We start from the raw sequence: 17,884 nt of genomic DNA on the forward strand, positions 1-17,884 counted from the left end.
AGCACACGTGAAGTCAGAAAACAAGTACGCTCACACAGAAGTTAGACACAAACGCACACGCTATACACACACACATCCGAGAGATAATATCGTACATATAATGAGACGCGTTCAACCACACGTGGCAGATGAAGGACGCTATGTGTGTGTGTGTCTGGAGAGCGGTAGTGCAGCGGTTAGCGCACTGCGCTATGGACCCAGCAAGAGCCGAGTTCGATTCCCGCTCACGGCCACCAACAACACCACGGTGACGGTCATCTGAACCCGTCCCGGGCCTCCCCTAGGTCGACTCAGCCTCACATGAGTAATGCGCTGTAACTGGTGCGGTGTGTGAACTCGCTTCACAGCACTTGCCCCAAACACGCTGTTTGAGGCTATACGGGGGATCTTTGTCTTTGCGTCTGCCCAAGTCACGGGCTGCAAATGTGTGCGTGCATGCGTGAGCGGCTAAGCATTGCAACTCGGACAAATTAATATCACCCCCATCGTTGTGGGGGGGTGGGGATGGTGGAGGGGGGAGGGTGGAGGGTGAGGGTGGAGGGGGGGGATGGTGAAGGGTGGAGGGGAGAGTGGAGGGGTGGAGGGGAGGGTGGAGGGGTGGAGGGGGGATTTGCAAGTCGGGGAGGTGGCGTGGGATGGCGCGCAGGGTCGATGCGTGCCACTGCTCACGTGCCGCTGTTCACGTGTCACTACTCATGTGTCACTGCTCACGTGTCACTGTTCATGTGCCACTGTTCATGTGTCACTACTCACGTGTCACTGTTCATGTGCCACTGCTCACGTGTCACTGCTCACGTGTCACTGCTCACGTGCCACTGTTCATGTGTCACTACTCACGTGTCACTGTTCATGTGTCACTGTTCATGTGTCACTACTCACGTGTCACTGTTCATGTGTCACTACTCACGTGTCACTGCTCACGTGTCACTGCTCACGTGTCACTGCTCACGTGCCACTGTTCATGTGTCACTACTCACGTGTCACTGTTCATGTGTCACTACTCACGTGTCACTGCTCACGTGTCACTGTTCATGTGCCACTGCTCACGTGTCACTGTTCACGTGTCACTACTCACGTGTCACTACTCACGTGTCACTGTTCATGTGTCACTACTCACGTGTCACTGCTCACGTGTCACTGTTCATGTGCCACTGCTCACGTGTCACTGTTCACGTGTCACTACTCACGTGTCACTGCTCACGTGCCACTGTTCATGTGTCACTGCTCACGTGTCACTGTTCACGTGTCACTGCTCACGTGTCACTGTTCACGTGTCACTGCTCACGTGTCACTGTTCATGTGCCACTGCTCACGTGTCACTGCTCACGTGTCACTGTTCATGTGCCACTGTTCATGTGTCACTACTCACGTGTCACTGTTCATGTGCCACTACTCACGTGTCACTGCTCACGTGTCACTACTCACGTGTCACTGTTCACGTGTCACTGCTCACGTGTCACTGTTCGCGTGTCACTGTTCGCGTGCCACTGCTCACGTGTCACTGTTCATGTGCCACTGTTCATGTGTCACTGCTCACGTGTCACTGTTCACGTGCCACTACTCATGTGCCACTGTTCATGTGCCACTACTCACGTGCCACTGTTCATGTGCCACTGTTCATGTGTCACTGCTCACGTGTCACTGTTCACGTGCCACTACTCATGTGCCACTGTTCATGTGCCACTACTCACGTGCCACTGTTCATGTGCCACTGCTCACGTGCCACTGTTCATGTGCCACTGCTCACGTGCCACTGTTCATGTGCCACTGCTCACGTGCCACTGTTCATGTGCCACTGCTCACGTGCCACTGTTCACGTGTCACTGTTCATGTGTCACTACTCACGTGTCACTGTTCATGTGTCACTGTTCATGTGCCACTGCTCGCGTGTCACTGTTCATGTGCCACTGCTCACGTGCCACTGTTCACGCGTCACTGCTCGCGTGTCACTGCCCGCGTGCCACTGTTCACGCGTCACTGTTCATGTGCCACTGCTCGCTTCTCACTGCTCGCGTGCCACTGCTCATATGCACACATGTATAAATGAGCTCTCCATAATATGATCGCAGGGTATATATGCAATAATGATATAAATAATAATAATCGGCCAATACGGATGTATTGTTAGACCAGAGAGTACTGCTGCTATGAATGAATGAGGCGACTTAAACGCTAATGACAGCCAGATTATGTCATGCAAACGATTTCGAAATTGCTGATTTTTATTTTTACCATTACAATAGCCAAACACGTGACTGTCACGTGGAATTCTATGCTGACTTGATCTCGGGGAGGTACAGGTCGAGTTGAGGCCATGGCCATGCTGCTGACGATGCGTTTGATGGTCACAGCTCGACCATCTGCCAGTCATCTCAGTCAGTCAACCGATGGCACCTGGATCTGTTCCGTGACCTCCGGCCAGGGAGCCTTCGACACTTCACGTGGCCTCAAAGTGCACCTAGCCTGGCGCGGGCGCCGTGGCGAACGACGTTGCGTGATTGTGGGGAGCGGTAGTGTGGTGGTTAACGCGCTGCGCTACGAACCCGGTGAAGAACTTTATGGTTAGCCTGCCCCGAGTGGAACCAATCAATCTCGGAACTTTCATGTTTTTGTTTTGTTTTTTTAGTAATATCAGCAAAGCCTCGGCAGTATTTGTGCCAAATGTGCGCAGCTCTTTAATCCTTCTAGATCAGGGGTCGGATCCGCATGTGGTGGCTGTTAATGGACTATTTGGCAACGTCACGTGTGCTCAGTATTCACCAATGCAGTGCATTGTGGATCTTGAAATATTGAGTTTTTGTAATAATAATAATAATCAAAAAAAGAAATCGCTCTGCTCGTTTATTGTGGTGACCGACCCCTGGTCTAGAACATCCTAACAATTTACATCATCTTCGTGCCCATATACATATCTAAATCAGCTGAGGCCTCCCATAAATCACGTGACTTCTGTGTCGCCCCCTCTCCCCACTTTCCCCGCCCCCTGTGGAAACAGACGCTGCTCCTCTGCGCAACTCTCTCTCTTCACACCTCCTCACTCCTCCCCTCTCCGTAATCAGCATCATCATCACCCTATCATCATCATCATCACCACCCTCTCATGATCATCATCATCGCCCTCTCACTATCATCCCCCTTTCATCATCACCCTCTCATCATCATCACCCAATCATCATCATCATCATCATCATCCTATCATCATCATCACCCTCTCATCATCATCATCATCACCCTCTCATAATCATCATCACCATCTCATGCTCATCATAATCATCATCACCCTCTCATCATCATCATCACCCAATCATCATCATCATCACCATCTCAGCATCACCACAACCCCCTCCTCATCCCCGAAATCTTGGCACGGTCATCCCTTCTCCACCGCCTCCTCCACCCCTTCCTGCGCTACTGCTCCTCCTCCTCTCTCCCCACTGAGCCGTGCCCTCCCCCCCCTCCACTTGTCCGTCTTGTGGACTTCCATCCTAGCATCCGTACCTTTTACCAGTAACCTTGTAGGTATGTTTGTATGTATCATATTAAACTTCTTTCGCCCCGTACGTAGCCAAACGCGCTAATCGGAAGTGCGCGGGGGGGAACGCCAACAAACTAAACGTGAAAAAAGCGTTTGTCAATCTAGACGATGGTGATTTAAAAGTGCACAGCTCCAGTGGCTCCCTAATATCGGAAGGGAGAGCGTTCCGGACGGCCACAGAAGCGCCATCTGAGAGGCGCGCGATGCGGTGACTGCCGTCTTTGTTCGATGGCTGAGACAAAAGCTGCCGCTGCGAGGATGACACCGGAATGTCGCGTGATGATGGCTTATACTCCTTGGCGAGATCAGCGAGGTATGATGATGATGATGGGTATGATGATGGGTATGATGATGGGTATGATGATGATGGGTATGATGATGGGTATGATGATGGGTATGATGATGATGGGTATGATGATTATGATGATGGGTATGATGCTGATGATGATGGGTATGATGATGATCATCATCATAAGTACGGTGAATATGGCGACGGAGTTGATGGTTTGTTGTCATCATCATTACGAGCATCAACCATCATCATCATCATCAGCCCTGGGTCGGATTTGAACTCACGCAGGAGCGCTGTGAACTCACGCAGGCGCGCTGTGAACTCACGCAGGAGCGCTATGAACTCACGCAGGAGCGCTGTGAACTCACGCAGGCGCGCTGTGAACTCACGCAGGAGCGCTGTGAACTCACGCAGGAGCGCTGTGAACTCACGCAGGAGCGCTATGAACTCACGCAGGAGCGCTGTGAACTCACGCAGGAGCGCTGTGAACTCACGCAGGAGCGCTATGAACTCACGCAGGAGCGCTGTGAACTCACGCAGGAGCGCTGTGAACTCACGCAGGAGCGCTGTGAACTCACGCAGGAGCGCTGTGAACTCACGCAGGAGCGCTGTGAACTCACGCAGGAGCGCTGTGTGGTTCCGCTCCGCTGCGCCGTCGTCCGGCCCATTGTGCGCTCAGGAGGGAGTGGGGAAGGAAAGGGAACGGAGTTCGCTCTGCGCTTGGGAATCACGATTACAATCGTTTTCGTAAAATGCATTAAACTAGAATAATTATTCTTTGTTTCTCCTACCGATAGCCTCTCTTTAAACGATTACACCCCCACACACACTGCCCACCCATTGCAAATGGGGATGTTTGGCCATGCAATGAGAAGTCTTCAATTTTAATTCCCGTCTTAATTGTTGTTGTTGTTATTATTGTTATCGTTTTCCACGTTTAAAATAGCGGGGGGGGGGGGGGTTGTCAAGGATCTTGACGTTACAAATAAGCTTAATAGACTTACGGAGAGAGCCATAGGCCTGCACAGACTCATATAGAGCATCAGCAACGTATAGAGACCCATAGACTTACAGAGAGATGCATGGACTTGTATTGAGATTCGCAGAATGACAGTCTTACACAGGCCAATACACAGACACGCATAGAGACCCACAGACTTAGAGATCCTCAGTAGATGAAGGCTTAACACAGAGAACCATAGGTTACAGAGATCCATAGACCTACACAGACTCATATAGAGCACCAGAAAGGTATAGAGACCCATAGACTTACACAGAGATGCATGGACTTGTATTGAGACTCACAGACTGACAGTCGTACACTCGCATAGAGCCCCACGGACTTAGAGATTAACAGTAGATGAGAACTTAACAGAGATAATCATAGGTTACAGAGATCCATAGACTTACACAGACTCATATCGAGCCACAGATAATGTGCGGAGACCCATAGACTTAGACGTATGTCGAACAGACACGTAGACACGCAGAGACTCACACAGAGCCACCATAAACTTACACGGAGATATACATGGACTTGGAGACCCATTGGGCTTCACTGACCCACATACAATCAGATAGAGACCCGTGGATTTTTAAACAGAGACACGTAGACTCGCGTAAAACAGGTGGCGTTATGGATCAAGTCCGTTTTTTTCAAGGGAGGTCCTTGGATTGCAAGATAGTTCGAAAGTGCAGCGAAAGATAGCCCCGACTGTTGCATTAAGTATGTTGAATTTCTTTCGCACGGTACATAGCCAACCGTGCTAATCGGATGTGCAGTGTTGAATCTATGGGCAGTGTTGAGTCTATGGGCAGTGTTGAGTCTATGGGCAGTGTTGAGTCTCTGGGCAGTGTTGAGTCTATGGGCAGTTTTGAGTCTATGGGTAGTGTTGAGTCTATGAGTAGTGTTGAGTCTATGGGCAGTGTTGAGTCTATGGGCAGTGTTGAGTATATGGGCAGTGTTGAGTTTATGGGCAGTGTTGAGTCTATGGGCAGTGTTGAGTCTGTGGGCAGTGTTGAGTCTATGGGCAGTGTTGAGTCTGTGGGCAGTGTTGAGTCTATGGGCAGTGTTGAGTCTATGGGTAGTATTGTCTATGAGTAGTGTTGAGTCTGTGAGTAGTGTTGAGTATACAGGCAGTGTTGAGTCTATGAGCAGTGTTGAGTCTGTGGGCAGTGTTGAGTCGATGGCCAATTTTGAGTCTATGGGCAGTGTTGAGTTTATGGGCAGTGTTGAGTCTATGGGCAGTGTTGAGTCTATGGGCAGTGTTGAGTCTGTGGGCAGTGTTGTCTATGGGCAGTGTTGTCTATGGGTAGTGTTGAGTCTATGGGCAGTGTTGTCTATGGGCAGTGTTGAGTCTATGGGCAGTGTTGAGGCTATGGGCAGTGTTGAGTCTGTGGTCAGTGCTGAGTCTATGGGCAGTGTTGAGTCTGTGGGCAGTGTTGAGTCTATGGGCAGTGTTGAGTTTATGGGCAGTGTTGAGTCTATGGGCAGTTTTGAGTCTATGGGCAGTGTTGAGTCTATGGGCAGTGTTGAGTCTATGGGCAGTGTTGAGTCTGTGGGCAGTGTTGAGTCTATGGGTAGTATTGTCTATGAGTAGTGTTGAGTCTGTGAGTAGTGTTAGTCTATGAGTAGTGTTAGTCTATGAGTAGTGTTAGTCTACAGGCAGTGTTAGTCTACAGGCAGTGTTAGTCTATGAGTAGTGTTAGTCTATGAGTAGTGTTAGTCTACAGGCAGTGTGTATGTTGAACTTCTTTAGCACGGTGCGTGGCCAACCGCGCTAATCGGAGGCTGTGTCAAAGATCCACAAATAACAAACCGCGAAATACGTTCAGGACATCTCGCAGTGGTAAAACGTGAAACAACGCAACATCGAACGGACCGCAAACGAGACGAGAGAGACTCGTTGCGGGGTGGGGGTGAGAGAGGCGGTGATTGAAGGCGTTTAAAGTTCGCATTGGCCTTGGCAATGTGTGCGGCTTAATACGCCGCCCAAGAAGAGACAAATGCGCAACACTCGGGGTCTTTATTCGTACTGGAGGAGGAATCCGATGAGCTATAAAGCTCTTTTTTTTGGTTACAGATGTCCAGTTAGGGGCGGGTCAGAATGGTAAAACAAGAAAACAATGCCAACACACGGGGATAGGAGTGCAAAGTACAGGAATGGTAACTAAAAAATATTCACTTTAAAAATTTAATATACCAATAACATAATTTTTTTTTTATCTTACCAGGTGGAGCCCACTGAGCTATTAGCTTTATTTTTAGAGAAGCGACCGGGTCACAAATTCTATGGCGATGCAGGGCTGAGACTCAATGAGTCTTGAGACTCAGCATTTATCTGATTCCCACCATGCACTCAAGCCTTGGAATGTCCCTGCTGTAGCTGCCACCATGGCTGACACTCTTGGACTGCGGTCTATGGGTCTCTATGTCAGTCTATGGGTCTCTGTGTAATTATATGGGTCTCTGTGGGTCTCTGTGTAACTCTGTGGGTCTCTATGTCAGTCTATGGGTCTCTGTGTAATTATATGGGTCTCTGTGGGTCTCTGTGTAACTCTGTGGGTCTCTATGTCAGTCTATGGGTCTCTGTGTAATTATATGGGTCTCTGTGTAACTCTGTGGGTCTCTGTGTAATTACATGGCTCTCTGTGTAACTCTATGGTTTTCTATGCAATTCTATGGGTCTCTGTGTAACTTATGTGGGTCTCTGTGTAACTCTAGGGCTCTCTGTGTAACTCTATGGGTCTCTATCTAACTCGATGGTCTCCATGTGAGATTACCAAATCTAATGCACACATGCTGAAAATCAGTGGTTCTTAGACTTAGGTGCCCGCACCCCTTGGGCATGCGAGATGCGAGATGCACGTAAGTTCAACAACTACTTTGTTTCATTAAACCCTACGTATTTATTAGCGTTGTACATTTGTTTTACGATAGAGAACCAAGGGATGCAGGGCTGCATTAAAGGTTAAGAGCCACTGCACTACACTATACACTACACTATGCCCTACTATGCACTACACTATACACTACTATACACTACACTATACACTACTATACACTAAACTATACACTACTATACACTACTATACACCAAACTATACACTACACTATACACCACTATGCACTACACTATACACTACTATACACTACACTATACACGACTATACACTACACTATACACTATTATACACTACACTATACACTACTATACACTATACTATACACTACTATACACTACACTATACACTACTATACACTACACTATACACGACTATACACTAAACTATACACTAAACTATACACTACACTATACACTACTATACACTGCACTATACACGACTATACACTACACTATACACTACACTATATACTACACTATACACTACACAACACTATACACTACTATACACTACACTATACACTACTATACACTATACTATACACTACACTATACACTAAAATACACTACACTATACTATACACTACACTATACACTAAACACTGCTATACACTACATTATACACTACTATACACTATACACTACTATACACTACACACACTTTACACTACACTATACACAACACTACACAACACTATACATTACACTATACACTACTATACACTACTATACACTACACTACTATACACTACTATACACTACACAACACTATACACTACACTATACACTACTATATACTACACTACACTATACACTACTATACACTACACAACACTATACACTACACTATACACTACTATACACTACACTACTATACACTACACTAAACACTACTATACACTACACAACACTATACACTGCACTACACACTACACTATACACTACTCCACTACTATACACTACACTATACACTACTACACTACTATACACTACACTATACACTACTCCACTACTATACACTACACTATACACTACTACACACTATATACTACTACACTATACACTACACTATACACTACTATACACTACACTATACATTACACTATACACTTCACTGTACACTACACTATACACTACACTATACATTACACTATACACTTCACTATACACTACACTACTATACACTACACTATACACTACACTATACACTACACTATACACTACTATACACTACACTATACATTACACTATACACGTCACTATACACTACTATACACTACACTATACACAACACTATACACTACACTAAACACTACTATACACTACACTACTATACACTACACTATACACTACACTATACACTACTATACACTACACTATACATTACACTATACACTACACTATACACTACTATACACGACACTATACACTACCATACACTACACTATACACTACTATACACTACACTATACATTACACTATACACGTCACTATACACTACTATACACTACACTATACACAACACTATACACTACACTAAACACTACTATACACTACACTACTATACACTACACTATACACTACTATACACTACACAACACTATACACTACACTACACACTACTATACACTACACTACTATACACTACACTATACACTACACTACTATACACTACACACTACACTATACATTACACTACACACTACACTATACACTACACTACTATACACAGCCTCTCGCGCTACCTGGGTAATTCCCAGGTGTACCCAGGCCAGCCGAGCGACGCAGTCCCCGCCGCCCCCAGCGTCCCCTCCTGTGCCTGCCCCGGATCCTTTGCCCCAGTTGGGACGTTGCTGCCCGGTCGAGTCGCAGGGGGCAGTCTACCTGGGTGGGTCGGGGTCATCCCTACCGGGGTGCCCGGACCACGTCGACTGGTAGGGCGGGTGCGATGCCATTGTGGCAGGGAGAGGGATGGTCTCAGACGGACTGAACCTTGGCGATTGACAGCGGTGGTGTTTCGTGAGGATGAGGAATTAAGTCAGACGTCTGGCACGCGAATGCGTGGATTGTTGCATCGCGGGACCTTGAGATACGGGGAGTGCTTGAGGACGGCTTCGTCCAACAGTGGATAGATCGTGGCTCGTGATTATGATGGTGGTGGTGGTGGTGGTGCGTGTGGATGTACACAGACTCGTGAATCTAGGTACAGTATACGAGTTGGTAAGCACTCATGAAAAGCCCTTTTATGCACTCACTCATTGACATTCGTGCATTTCATTTGACTTTAAATGCCACCACGCAACCCCCCCCCCTCCCCCACATAATGTGTTTAATAATTAACTATTGGAGACCGAGTTTAGAGCGTAAAATGAAATGTAAAAAAAAATACTTAAACAAAAACAAAACAAAAAATTTCCCCCCCCCCCAGCCCCCTACCTCTTTGGCCCCGCTCGGGGGAATTGTGGAACGATTCAATTCCCACGCCCTGGGAGAGGGGGAGGGTGGTGAAGAGGTGGGAGGGGTGGGGGGTGGAGGGGAGGTGGCAATGGGGAGGGGGAGACGGGGGGGGGGAGACGGTGGGTGGGTGGGCATTGGGCAATGTTGCCCAGTCACCTAAAATGGGCACAGCGATGGGGCGTTGCGGCTATCGGCTCCTTAAACGTCACCCGCAGCATTGCACCCGTTTGGTTTTCAATTGTTAATGTTGTGGGGTGTTTTTAAAAAAAAACTTTCATAATGTTAATAAATACGTGGGACTTCATGAAACAAAGCAGTTGTAAATTTTGATTTAAAGCTTTCGTGACTGCAGTGATTCATATTCTTGGTTCTTTCGGTAAAGTCACGTTGAAGAGAAACAATAAAATAATAAAATATATTTAAATTTTATTTTATTGGTTCCCTTCAACGTGGCTTTACCGAAAGAACCAACAATATAAGTAGTTGTACTTTGATGTTTCGATGATTTACCTTCTAAAAAAGAAATTTGGACGTGTCTCGCACCCCCAAATAGGGGCATCTCGCACGCCCAGAGTGTGCGTGCGCCCCAGGTTAAGAAGAACCACTGGCGTAGTGTATAGTGTAGTGTATAGTGTAGTGTATAGTGTAGTGTATAGTGTAGTGTATAGTGTAGTGTATAGTGCAGTGTATGGTAGTGTATAGTGTAGTGTAGTGTATGGTAGTGTAGTGTATAGTGTAGTGTATGGTAGTGTATAGTGTAGTGTATAGTGTAGTGTATAGTGTAGTGTATAGTGTAGTGTATAGTGTAGTGTATAGTAGTGTAGTGTATAGTGTAGTGTATGGTAGTGTATAGTGTAGTGTATAGTAGTGTAGTGTATAGTGTAGTGTATAGTGTAGTGTATTGTGTAGTGTATAGTGTAGTGTATAGTGTGGTGTATAGTGTAGTGTATGGTAGTGTATAGTGTAGTATATGGTAGTGTATAGTGTCATGTATAGTCGTGTATAGTGTCGTGTATAGTAGTGTATAGTGTAGTATATAGTGTAGTGTATAGTGTAGTGTATAGTGTAGTGTATGGTAGTGTATAGTGTAGTATATAGTGTAGTGTATAGTGTAGTATATAGTGTAGTGTATGGTAGTGTAAAGTGTCGTGTATAGTCGTGTATATTGTAGTGTATAGTAGTGTATAGTGTAGTATATAGTGTATTGTATAGTGTAGTATATAGTGTAGTGTATGGTAGTGTATAGTAGTGTCGTGTATGGTAATGTAAAGTGTAGTGTATAGTGTAGTATATAGTGTAGTGTATGGTAGTGTATAGTGTAGTGCATAGTAGTGTATAGTGTAGTGTAAAATGTAGTGTAAAGTGTAGTTTATAGTAGTGTAGTGTAAGGAGTGTATAGAGTAGTGTATAGTGTAGTGTATAGAGTAGTGTATAGTGTAGTGTATAGTAGTGTATAGTGTCGTGTATAGTAGTAGTGTCACCCCCCGATGCTGATTTTACACAACGCAACAGCTACTCACATCAAGGCTTAGTCGACCTCGTTGTTAGCCGGTGGTGGTAACCGGTTCAAATATTCGCCGCTGACATTGGGCGGAGGATCGAACTCGGATCGCCGGGTTCGTAGCGCAGCGCGATAACCGCTCCGCTACCACTCCCCAACACGCATTTATGGGAAAGAGAAACACTCTCGTACGTGGAAAGGACAAAGATCTCCCGTATGGCTTTAGCAGGATGTTGTGGGACAGGTGCGGTTCAGGGAGCACCTGTGATGGGCCGTACGGCACACGAGGAGGTGGAGGGTGGGCAGCACCACGCCCGAACGCCTTTGTCTCACCGGTGGCGATGTTTACTACACCGCACCAGGTACTCATTTGAGGCCGAGTCGATCTAGGAGCGGCCCAGGACCGGTTCAGATAATCGTCACTGGGTGTTGGCCGTGAGCGGGAATCGAACTCGAGTCGCTCTCACTCCCCCCACACTCACACAGCACGGTTGGCTACGTACAGTGGGAAAGATGCATATACACATAAATATATAAATAAATATATAACTATTTATTTATATAGAGACACTCGTGTGTTTCTATATGGCGTTGGAGGGCGATGGAGATGTGATGGAGTTGGGGGGTGATGGAGTTGGGGGGGGTGATGGAGATGAGGGGGGGGGTGATGGAGATGGAGTTGGGGGGTGATGGAGATGGTTGGGGGGGTGGGTGATGGATTTGGGGGGGGGGGGTGATGGAGTTGGGGGTGATGGAGTTGGGGGGTGATGGAGATGGTTGGGGGGGGGTGGGTGATGGATTTGGGGGGGGGGGAATGATGGAGTTGAGGGGGGGGGGTGATAGCGGAGGGGTCAAAATAGATTCGGGAGGTCACGGAGACTCTGGGAGCCACGAGCGATGAGGGACATCCCAACCCGTTCGGGCCCGTTGCCTATTAGCACGATTAGCCACTCGCACTCTGATTCATCACAATAATCATGAGCGTGACCACTGCCGATGGCGTCTACCTCGACGCACCACAACAACAACCGCCACCATAAAAAACAAGAACACCACCACGGCGCGTGTGCCAGGCTAGGTGCGCTTCGAACGGAGTAGACCCACTGGCAGCAGCAGGCCGGTCACGGGACATGCCTGTACATGTTACGGACTTGCAGACGAAAGAGATGATCAGATGCGTCGCCTGTGCTGTCACCACTCTGCATTGTATCCGCCGGGCGCTCTGCACGTTGCTGTTGAGCGTCGCTCCCTCTGGCCTCCCCGCTGCTGTTGGAGGGCGACTGCCACCAACTGCCCAGTAGCAGCGGTGGCCTTCACGAGCCTCCTCCACAGAAGCCGCACTCTGTCTACATTGCTGGTGCCGATCTTCGGCAAGTCCACTCAGCTCCATATCCTCCCGTGCCGCATCAGCCCATCTCCTCTCTAGCCCGTCGCACTCACTCACTCACTAACTCACCCATCAGCCCATCTCTTCTCTAGCCCGTACCACTCACTCACTCACTAACTCACCCATCAGCCCATGTCTCTATCCAGCCCGTACCACTCACTCACTAACTCACCCATCAGCCCATCTCTTCTCTAACCCGTACCACTCACTCACTCACTAACTCACCCATCAGCCCATCTCTTCTCTAGCCCATGTCACTCACTCAGCCACTTTATCGGCCACTCACTCACTCACCCATTATACCATCTCTTCTCTAGCCCGTACCTTCCCCATCACTCACCCACTCACTCGCCCACACGCTCACTAACTCACCCGTCAGACCATCTATCTCTTCTCTAGCCCGTGACCCGCGCCCGATTAGCCCCCTCAATCCGGCCAAACAGAAGCTGCCAGAGGAGGTCACTAACAATTAAACTTCAAATCAAAGACAGAGGCCACCATTTAGTCATGAAGGTTGTGTGGGTCAGTGCAAGTCAGCGAGCACTTATTAAGGCTGACCGCACACACCAAAGATTATCGTAGCGAGCACCATACCGGTGCTCATTTAAGGCTGAATGGACCTAGTGGAAGCCCAGAATAGGTTCAGACTTGCCACTGATGTTGTCTGTGTCTGGGGGAATCTAACCCAGGTTTTCTGGGTTTTCGGGGTTCGTAACTCGGTGTTAGAGCCACGGCAACACAACGCGTGAACGCACGCACATCGGCACCGGGGAAACACGGACGGCTTCGGGCGCGGTTCCGACCACATTACCCGCATGCGTGCCTTGCGGACATTGGTGCACGCTAACAGCACTTGTCCCGACAGTCCTCGTGGGCCATACGGGGGAAGCTTTGTCTTTGTGCGTGTGTACCATCCGTCTGCATGCCAGAGACGTGTGCGTGTGCTCACGCGTGTGCGTTAACGCTACGCTGCGCTACAACTCTGACGACACGGGTTCGATTCCCGCTCACGGCCAACACCAATGACGATTATCTGAACCGGTTCCTGACCTCCCCTAGGTCGACTCAGCCTAAAATGAGTACCTGGTGCGGTTTGTAAACATCGCCACTGGGGAGACAGAGGCGGTCGGGAGTGGTGCTGGCCACCCACCCCCTCGTGTGCCGTTCCGGCATTCATAGAGTGCTCGCTAACAACACTTGCCCCTACAGTCTGTTAAGGCTATACGGGGGGTCTTTGTCTTCGTGCGCGCGCGTGCGAATGCGCTTATGCACGACGTTGTTTCAGTCTGCTGAACAATGATCGCGTCGCGGTGACGTTATTAATGTGACAACGGCAAAACGAAAAACAGCGGAGGTTACGTTCAGAGAGAAGGGCGCACAATGGCGAGCGCAGAGAGAGAGAGAGAGGAGCGTGGATTAACGAGTTAAACCATGAGCGAGACAGGGGGCTTAGCGGAATATCCTGTCATCACCTCTCACGGACACGCGGGGTGAAAGTGTGTGTGTGTGTGTGCGCACGAACACCCCTGTGTGTGTGTGTGAATGGGGAGCGGTGGTGTAGCGGTTAGCTGCGCTGCGCTGCGAACAGTTCAAGTCCCACTCACGGCCAACGCCGGTGACGATCATTTGAACCGGTTCTGGGCCTCCCCTACGTCGACTCATCCCCAAATGAGTACATGCTACGGTGTGTAAACATCGCCACTAGGGAGACAAAGCGGCCGGGCGTGGTGTTGGCCACCCACCCCCTCGTGTACCGTGCCGGCCTTCATAGGTGCTCGCGAACAGCACTTGCTCCAACCTTCCTTAAAGCTATATGGGACATCTTTGTCCTTGACTTTGTACATACATTTAATATACTGTGTATTCATGCATGTGTGTTTATTTATGTATGCATTCATGTACGGTAATTTGGTTTGTGTGTGTGTGTGTTTTATTATGATTATTAATGCGTGTGAGTTCATGTAAAAGTTGCCGGTAATGGCCTCTGCCCGTGTTATATCCTTGAATAGTAACAACAATAGCAATTAGACGATAACGAAGACCGTACTATCGTGCAAAAACAATCTCCAGCGCGCCACGTAGCTGGCGACTTTAGATCCGTAATCAGCAATTTTCAGATGGGTGGTGGGGGGGGGGGCACTTTGGCCAATAAGGCATCATAAACCATCGTTGGGATTGACAGCAGCAGGACGGTGATGATGACGGCGGTGGGGACGATGGTGGTGGTGGTGATGGTGGTGGTGGTGATGATGATGGTGATGATGGTGATAATGATGGTGGTGATGGTGGTGGTGGTGATGATGGTGGTGGTGGTGGTGATGGTGGTGGTGATGGTGGTGGTGATGGTGGTGGTGGTGGTGGTGATGGTGGTGGTGGTGATGATGGTGGTGGTTGTGGTGGTAGCAATGTGGCGTTAAGGCCGCCACACATTTTTAAACCATCGCTAAGTTTGACAGCAGCAGCACGGTGACGATGATGGTGACGATGATGGTGATGATGATGATGATGGTGATAATGATGGTGATGATGATGGTGATGATGATGGTGATGATGATGGTGATGATGATGATGGGGGGTGTTGTCACCATTTGTGTTTTGTGGCCCGCGTGGCCTTGCGACGAAGAACGCCGCCCTACAGTCACATTTGTTAAAACAAAAAAAAGGCCAACATAACACTTTTGTAAATTCACATTTTTCTTATCTGGGTCCTGCTCCCATCAACACCTCCAGAGACAAACTTTAGTCCGTCTAGCTCAGCGGTCGGCTCTCTCAGGAACCGCAGCTTCGTGTGCACGTTGTTTTATTCAGGAGCCACCACCGTCTCGTACTCACCACTGCGGTGGCATTGTGGCTCTTGAAGTATTGAGGGTTTATTTTGTGTACCGATATCTTAAAATAGATATGTATATCTTCTTGTTGTTTCGGTTGCCGACCCCTGGTTTAGCTACCAAAATGCAAAGTCAAACGTTTGGTTACAACATAACATATGGGCACAGATATAGGTGAAGGTTAAAGGTAAAAAAAAATATTGAGTTAGTTTAAAATGTGATGTTGCATTCAGATTCAGCCACCTTCGAAAGTCTCCCGAGACAAAACCTTCATAACCCCGATTTAAACACTCAAAACCATTAACAACGTGCTACTGAATATTTTCCTGGAACCGAAACTAAACATTCGTTAATTTGTTGTTTAGTTTAATTTTTAAATCCGTGTTTATACCAGCACTGAGAAGCCCTTAAACGCTACGTCCGTAGCCCTCGGTTCAGAAACGTCTAAAAAAAAGATTACAATTGATGACCTCCCCACCAAAGTGTGGGCAGTCCACATTTTTTGTTGGTTACGTTAAATATTTTGGAGGCGATGTGTCTGATTAACTGTCGAGACTCGGCTAAATCTGTGCCCATATTCAGCTTTCGTAACACAATGAAAACAAACACATTCAAATGCTCACACACCCCCCACCCCACCAATGTTGGCAATAACACAAACGCAGATTTTATTACACGTCTTCCTGTACCGTCTTCCATCAGAATCATAAAATGTATTTAGACTGGTGGAATCCGATGAGCCATCAAGCTCTTTTTCACAGATGTCCAGTAGGGACCACGGGGTCAGAACGTTACAAAACAACAAACAATACAAAAACACGAATACGAGTGCAAAGTATATTGAAATGTAAACATCGCTTTAAAAATATATAGAAATTACCGTTACGACACCACGAAGATGATGGTATTCTAATCGTAAGGCCATCATCATCATTATCCATGATCACCATCATTATCAATCGTTAATCTACACATCATCGTGATCGCCATCAATCAATATTGATAGCAAGAGTCAATTGTGACATTCCATTGCCTATCCACTGCTGGATGAACGCATCTCCACTGTCGCCATCATCATCATCATCGAAATAACAACAACGTCATTATCAACAAACGTTCGTAAATGTTGATCACCATGATGATCATCATTAATAAGTATCATTAAACACCACCACCATCATCATCATGAAGCCATCGCCCACCTACTGGCCACAGACACGACCCAGCGGCCGCCCTGGTTAATACCGCCGTTCTAACAGCCGTGGAAAAATGTAACAAAAATTGCGCGCCAAGACGTTACCGATCTCTTCACGTCGTTCGCAGGAGTGGAGGTGCTCCTTTCCTGCCGTCAGGGTCCACATTTGTCAAATTGTGACCGCGCAAAACGACTCGCTTGTAGCAGCAGTACGCAGCAGCAGCAATCTCCCTCTTCTGGCAGGCTAATGTCCCAGGTCACCCTCGCAACTGAGACTCATTCTGGTCTCTTGAGAGTTCTCACCCTGGATCATCTTCGCCGTCATCATCACGATCCATGGGCAGATAGGTGTCCACTGCACGTTTTATCACTTGTTTCCACTTTCCTCTGTATTGTGCCAATATTTTCAAGTAGTGGCCAACATCTTTCTGGCACCGATCTCTTATTATGTCGGCGTCAAGCCACTGTCTGTTAGGTCCTCCTCGCTCTCTGGTTCCTTACATTTTTCCGAACAACACTTTTAATGTCACCTCTTATTGGCCATCCTACATGCGTCTAAAGAGTGGCAGTTTACTTCCCTGGTTACACAAAATACATTCACTGCGGGATTGATGATGAAGATGCTCGTGGTGATGATGATGCTGATGACAAGATAAATAATGACCGATTGATAGATGATGATGCTAGTGGTGATGATGATGATGATGCTGGTGGTGATGATGCTGGTGGTGATGATGATGCTGCTGAAAACAACATTAATAATCACTGATTGATAGACTATGGT

The 17,884-nt window shown here is 47.6% G+C and overlaps 1 protein-coding gene across 1 annotated transcript in view; it reads left to right on the forward strand.

The window, feature by feature from the left end:
* LOC116948162 (immunoglobulin superfamily member 11-like) overlaps positions 1-17,884 on the forward strand; it is a 72,157-nt gene that overhangs the window by 40,168 nt on the left and 14,105 nt on the right. The gene's annotated exons all lie outside the window — the stretch shown is intronic.

This window comes from Petromyzon marinus, chromosome 32 (assembly GCF_048934315.1).
Source record: "Petromyzon marinus isolate PM22_M1 ecotype Great Lakes invasive population chromosome 32, UKy_Petmar_22M1.pri1.0, whole genome shotgun sequence".
Lineage (NCBI taxonomy): Eukaryota > Metazoa > Chordata > Hyperoartia > Petromyzontiformes > Petromyzontidae > Petromyzon > Petromyzon marinus.